Source organism: Ranitomeya variabilis, chromosome 5, assembly GCF_051348905.1.
Source record: "Ranitomeya variabilis isolate aRanVar5 chromosome 5, aRanVar5.hap1, whole genome shotgun sequence".
NCBI lineage: Eukaryota > Metazoa > Chordata > Amphibia > Anura > Dendrobatidae > Ranitomeya > Ranitomeya variabilis.
The window spans coordinates 410,164,360-410,172,130 of NC_135236.1; positions in this window are offsets into that span (position 1 = coordinate 410,164,360).

Consider the following 7,771-nt stretch of genomic DNA (forward strand, 5'->3'; position numbering starts at 1 on the left):
ATGCCTTTGTGCCACTGATCTAACACCTGATTTACATACATACTGATGCCCCTCATGAAATGCATGTCAATCCAGCCTGGCACAAATGGGTTCTGGGCATCGGAACTGGCATCAAAGTGGGCAAATTGCACATTTTCACAGATTTGAATAAGTAACAGCTATTTTTAAGGGGTTAAATGCCTTTGTGCCACTGATCTAACACCTGATTAACATACCTAATGATGCCCTACATGAAATGCATGTCAACACAGCCTGGCACAAATGGGTTCTGGGCATCAAAACTGGCATCAAAGTGGGCAAATCACCCATTTTCACAGATTTGAATAAGTAACAGCTATTTTTAAGGGGTTAAATAGCTTTGTGCCACTGATCTAACACCTGATTTACATACCTACTGATGCCCCACATGAAATCCATGTCACACCAGCCTGGCACAAATGGGTTCTGGGCATCAGAACTGGCATCAAAGTGGGCAAATTGCACATTTTCACAGATTTGAATAAATAACAGCTATTTTTAGGGGGTTAAATGCCTTTGTGCCACTGATCTAACACCTGATTAACATACCTAATGATGCCCTACATGAAATGCATGTCAATACAGCCTGGCACAAATGGGTTCTGGGCATCAAAACTGGCATCAAAGTGGGCAAATCACCCATTTTCACAGATTTGAATAAGTAACAGCTATTTTTAAGGGGTTAAATAGCTTTGTGCCACTGATCTAACACCTGATTTACATACCTACTGATGCTCCACATGAAATCCATGTCACACCAGCCTGGCACAAATGGGTTCTGGGCATCAGAACTGGCATCAAAGTGGGCAAATTGCACATTTTCACAGATTTGAATAAGTAACAGCTATTTTTAAGGGGTTAAATGCCTTTGTGCCACTGATCTAACACCTGATTAACATACCTAATGATGCCCCACATGAAATGCATGCCAATGCAGCCTGGCACAAATGGGTTCTGGGCATCAGAACTGGCATCAAAGTGGGCAAATCACCCATTTTCACAGAATTGAATAAGTAACAGCTATTTTTAAGGGGTTAAATGCCTTTGTGCCACTGATTTAACACCTGATTTACATATTACTGATGCCCCACATGAAATCCATGTCACTCCAGCCTGGCACAAATGGGTTCTGGGCATCAGAACTGGCATCAAAGTGGGCAAATCACCCATTTTCACAGATTTGAATAAGTAACAGCTATTTTTAAGGGGTTAAATGCCTTTGTGCCACTAATCTAACACCTGATTTACATACCTACTGGTACCCCACATGAAATCCATGTCACTGCAGCCTGGCACAAATGGGTTCTGGGCATCAGAACTGGCATCAAATTGGGCAAATTGCACATTTTCACAGATTTGAATAAGTAACAGCTATTTTTAAGAGGTTAAATGCCTTTGTGCCACTGATTTAACACCTGATTAACATACCTAATGATGCCCCACATGAAATGCATGTCAATACAGCCTGGCACAAATGGGTTCTGGGCATTAAAACTGGCATCAAAGTACTCAAATCACCCATTTTCACAGATTTGAAAAAGTAACAGCTATTTTTAAGGGGTTAAATGCCTTTGTGCCACTAATCTAACACCTGATTTACATACCTACTGATGCCGCACATGAAATCCATGTCACTCCAGCCTGGCACAAATGGGTTCTGGGCATCAGAACTGGCATCAAATTGGGCAAATTGCACATTTTCACAGATTTGAATAAGTAACAGCTATTTTTAAGGGGTTAAATGCCTTTGTGCCACTAATCTAACACCTGATTTACATACCTACTGATGCCCCACATGAAATCCATGTCACTCCAGCCTTGCACAAATGGGCTCTGGGCATCAGAACTGGCATCAAAGTGGGCAAATCACCCATTTTCACAGATTTGAATAAGTAACAGCTATTTTTAAGGGGTTAAATGCCTTTGTGCCACTAATCTAACACCTGATTTACATACCTACTGGTACCCCACATGAAATCCATGTCACTGCAGCCTGGCACAAATGGGTTCTGGGCATCAGAACTGGCATCAAAGGGGGCAAATTGCACATTTTCACAGATTTGAATAAGTAACAGCTATTTTGAGGAGGTTAGATGCCTTTGTGCCACTGATCTAACACCTGATTTACATACCTACTGATGCCCCACATGAAATCCATGTCACTCCAGCCTGGCACAAATGGGTTCTGGGCATCAAAACTGGCATCAAAGTGGACAAATCACCCATTTTCACAGATTTGAATAAGTAACAGCTATTTTTAAGAGGTTAAATGCCTTTGTGCCACTGATTTAACACCTGATTTACATATTTATTGATGCCCCACATGAAATGCATGTCAATACAGCCTGGCACAAATGGGTTCTGGGCATCAAAACTGGCATCAAAGTACTCAAATCACCCATTTTCACAGATTTGAAAAAGTAACAGCTATTTTTAAGTGGTTAAATGCCTTTGTGCCACTAATCTAACACCTGATTTACATACCTACTGATGCCGCACATGAAATCCATGTCACTCCAGCCTGGCACAAATGGGTTCTGGGCATCAGAACTGGCATCAAATTGGGCAAATTGCACATTTTCACAGATTTGAATAAGTAACTGATGTTTTTAAGGGGTTAAATGCCTTTGGGCCACTGATCTGACACTTAAAATACACAGACAGTGATGCCCTGCATCAAACCCAGGTCTCTCCCGCCTGGCCCAAATGGGTTCTGGGCACCAGAACTGGCATCAAAGTGGGCAAACAGCCCATTTTCACAGATTTGAATAAGTAACTGATGTTTTTAAGGGGTTAAATGCCTTTGGGCCACTAATCTAACACCTGATTTACATACCTAGTGATGCCCCACATCAAAGTCAAATCACTTCAGCCTGGCACAAATGGGTTCTGGGCATCAAAACTGGCATCAAAGGGGGCAAATCGCCCATTTTCACAGATTTGAATAAGTAACAGCTATTTTTAAGGGGTTAAATAGCTTTGTGCCACTGATCTAACACCTGATTTACATAACTACTGATGCCCCACATGAAATCCAAGTCACTGCAGCCTGGCACAAATCGGTTCGGGGCATCAAAACTGGCATCAAAGTGGGCAAATCACCCATTTTCACAGATTTGAATAAGTAACAGCTATTTTTAAGGGGTTAAATAGCTTTGTGCCACTGATCTAACACCTGATTTACATACCTACTGATGCCCCACATGAAATACATGTCACTCCAGCCTGGCACAAATGGGTTCTGGGCATCAGAACTGGCATCAAAATGGTCAAATCGCCCATTTTCACAGATTTGAATAAGTAACAGCTATTTTTAAGGGGTTAAATGCCTTTGTGCCACTGATTTAACACCTGATTTACATACCTACTGATGCCCCACATGAAATCCATGTCACTGCAGCCTGGCACAAATGGGTTCTGGGCATCAGAACTGGCATCAAAGTGGGCAAATTGCACATTTTCACAGATTTGAATAAGTAACAGCTATTTTTAAGGGGTTAAATGCCTTTGTGCCACTGATTTAACACCTGAGTTACATATTTAATGATGCCCCACATGAAATCCATGTCACTCCAGCCTGGCACAAATGGGTTCTGGGCATCAAAACTGGCATCAAAGTGGTCAAATCGCCCATTTTCACAGATTTGAATAAGTAACAGCTATTTTTAAGGGGTTAAATGCCTTTGTGCCACTAATCTAACACCTGATTTACATACCTACTGGTACCCCACATGAAATCCATGTCACTGCAGCCTGGCACAAATGGGTTCTGGGCATCAGAACTGGCATCAAAGGGGGCAAATTGCACATTTTCACAGATTTGAATAAGTAACAGCTATTTTGAGGAGGTTAGATGCCTTTGTGCCACTGATCTAACACCTGATTTACATACCTACTGATACCCCACATGAAATCCATGTCACTCCAGCCTGGCACAAATGGGTTCTGGGCATCAAAACTGGCATCAAAGTGGACAAATCACCCATTTTCACAGATTTGAATAAGTAACAGCTATTTTTAAGAGGTTAAATGCCTTTGTGCCACTGATTTAACACCTTATTTACATATTTAATGATGCCCCACATGAAATGCATGTCAATACAGCCTGGCACAAATGGGTTCTGGGCATCAAAACTGGCATCAAAGTACTCAAATCACCCATTTTCACAGATTTGAAAAAGTAACAGCTATTTTTAAGTGGTTAAATGCCTTTGTGCCACTAATCTAACACCTGATTTACATACCTACTGATGCCGCACATGAAATCCATGTCACTCCAGCCTGGCACAAATGGGTTCTGGGCATCAGAACTGGCATCAAATTGGGCAAATTGCACATTTTCACAGATTTGAATAAGTAACTGATGTTTTTAAGGGGTTAAATGCCTTTGGGCCACTGATCTGACACTTAAAATACACAGACAGTGATGCCCTGCATCAAACCCAGGTCTCTCCCGCCTGGCCCAAATGGGTTCTGGGCACCAGAACTGGCATCAAAGTGGGCAAACAGCCCATTTTCACAGATTTGAATAAGTAACTGATGTTTTTAAGGGGTTAAATGCCTTTGGGCCACTAATACGACACTTAAAATACACAGACAGTGATGCCCTGCATCAAACCCAGGTCTCTCCAGCCTGGCCCAAATGGGTTCTGGGCACCAGAACTGGCATCAAAGTGGGCAAACAGCCCATTTTCACAGATTTGAATAAGTAACTGATGTTTTTAAGGGGTTAAATGCCTTTGGGCCACTAATTCGACACTTAAAATACACAGACAGTGATGCCCTGCATCAAACCCAGGTCTCTCCAGCCTGGCCCAAATGGCTTCTGGGCACCAGAACTGGCATCAAAGTGGGCAAACAGCCCATTTTCACAGATTTGAATAAGTAACTGATGTTTTTAAGGGGTTAAATGCCTTTGGGCCACTAATACGACACTTAAAATACACATACAGTGATGCCCTGCATCAAACCCAGGTCTCTCCAGCCTGGCCCAAATGGGTTCTGGGCACCAGAACTGGCATCAAAGTGGGCAAACAGCCCATTTTCACAGATTTGAATAAGTAAGTGGTGTTTTTAAGGGGTTAAATTCCTTTGTGCCACTGATACCAGAGTGCATACATATAGAACAGGGAGCCCCACAATAAAACCAGGTCTCTTCAGCCTGGCCCTAATTAGTTCTGGGCATCAGAACTGTCATCAAACTGGGCAAACAGCCAATTTTAACAGATTTTAATAGGGACCTGCTGTTTTTAAGGGGTTAAATGGCTTTGGGCCACTGATCTGACACTTAAAATACACAAATAGCGATGCCCTGCATCAAACCCAGGTCCCTCCAGCCTAGCCCAAATGGGCTCTGGGCACCAGAATTAGCATCAAAGTGGGCAAATATAGTGGGTTGGTGTCGGGAATGCCTTGTTTACAGCATCAAAACCCTGTTATTAACTGGGTTACTGAGGAAATTGTTCAATGGTCCTTATCTAAGTCCTTGAAGTGTGTATCTGTGTTGTCTGTCGGTCTGGAAGCTATTCCGGAGTATCTGAAGGTCTTTGAAGACGTGTTCTCTGAAAGCGAGGCTGAGGTCCTACCGCCACATCCATCTTTTAATTGTGCCATCAATTTAATCTGTCTTGTCCTGAGCGGCTGGCCATGAAGGAGTATATTGCCGAGAGTCTTCGTAAGGGGCATATCCGCCCTTATGTTTCTCCTATGGCAGCTGGCTTTTTCTTTGTAAAGAAAAAAGATGGTGGTTTGAGTCCTTGCCTCGACTTTCGGGAACTCAACAAAATCCCTGTGAGAAACACTTACCCACTTCCTCTCATTCCTGACTTGTGTAACCAGTTGTCTGGGGCCAAATGATTTTCAAAGTTGGATTTGTGGGGAGCCTATAATTGGATAAGTGTTTGAGAGGGAGACGAGTGGAAGACGGCGTTTCTCACGTGAGAAGTTCTTTTTGAGAATCTTTTTACGTCCTTCGGGCTAACAAACACCCCTGGCCATTTTTCAAAATTTTATTAATATTGTGTTTGCTGATCTGATCGGTCACTTTGCGATTATTTACCTTGACGACATCTTGGTTTACTCCCCTGACAGTGAAACCCATTTTCACTATTCGCGTACTGTCCTTCATAGACTCAGGGAAAAACTACTTTTTTCAAAATTTGAAATGTTAATTTTTTGTACAGGAGTTATCATTTTTGGGTTTGATTGTTTCCAATGAGGGGTTTCACATGGATCCCAAGAAGGTGCAGGCTATTAGTGATTGGGTTCAGCCCCGTGACTTGAAGGGTTTGCAACTAGTGATGAGTGAGTATACTCGTTACTTGGGTTTTCCCGAGCACACTCGGGTGGTCTCCAAGTATTTATGTCTGATCAGAGATTTAGTTTTCCTTGCCGCAGCTGCATGATTTACAGCTACTAGACAGCTTGATTACATGTGGGGATTCCCTGGCAAACAGGCAACCCCCACATGTACTCAGGCTGGCTAGCAGCCATACATTATGCAGCTGCATCAACAAAAACTAAATCTCTGAGCAGTCACAAATACTCGGGAGACCACCCGAGCGTGCTCGGGAAAGCCCGAGCAACGAGTATACTCGCTCATCACTATTTGCAACGCTTCTTGGGGTTTGCAAACTACTATTGAAAGTTCATCAAGTGTTTTTTGCAGGTAGTTAATAGTGATGAGCGAATATACTTGTTGCTCGGGAAATCTCCGAGTATTTGTGACTGCTCAGAGATTTAGTTTTTGTTGACGCAGCTGCATGATTTATGGCAATTATGGCACTTAGCCTCTCTCTTCCCACTGCCCTGTAGCGGTGGCAATGGGGTAATAGTTGGGTGGTTGATGTGACCTTTGAATTGTAAGGTCACATCAAGCCCGGCTTAGTAATGGAGAGGTGTCAACCCGAAATTTTTGGATAACCTCTTTTCACAGACAGTGCCGTTCGTTTTTGGTCTTCTTGGCGTTAGATATATATATATATATATATATATATATATATATATATATATACACACACCCACTAGCTATTGAACCTGTTCTACGCCCGGGTGGCGAGCATTTATATTGGTATATGGTCTCCATCCTGGTATGCGCCTCTTCCATCCTGCCCCCTAATCTTGTCATGTGCTGCTACCATTTTGCACCCCCATCCTGTCATACGCTGCTCCCATCCTGCGCCCCCTTCCTGTCATGTGCAGCCCCATCCTGCGCCCTCATCCTGTTTTGTGCGCCTCCATCTTGTCATGTGCTACTCTTTTCCTGTGCCCTCATCCTGTCATGTGCTGCTCCCATCCTGCGCCCCCATCCTGTCATGTGCTGCTTTCATCCTGCGCCCCATCCTGTCATGTGCTGCTCCCATTCTGCGCCCCCATTCTGTAATGTGCTGCTCCCATCCTGCGCCCCCATTCTGTCATGTGCTGCAACCATTCTGCGCCCCCATTCTTTCATGTGCTGCTCCCATCCTGTGCCCCCATTCTGTCATGTGCTGCTCCCAACCTGCGCCCCATTCTGTAATGTGCTGCACCCATTCTGCGCCCCCATTCTGTCAAGTGCTGCTCCCATCGTTGATGGCCCCCATAAGATGCTCCATAGCATAATATGCCCCGTATGCTGATGCTGCGATTTAAAAAAAAAAAAATGACAGACTCACCTCTCGTCGCTGGGCGCCGAGTGCCTAAGCAGGCGGGAACACCAGCGCACTATGGGGGTCAGGTGCTGGAGTCGCCGCTGGCTAAGGCCCCCGGTGTAACA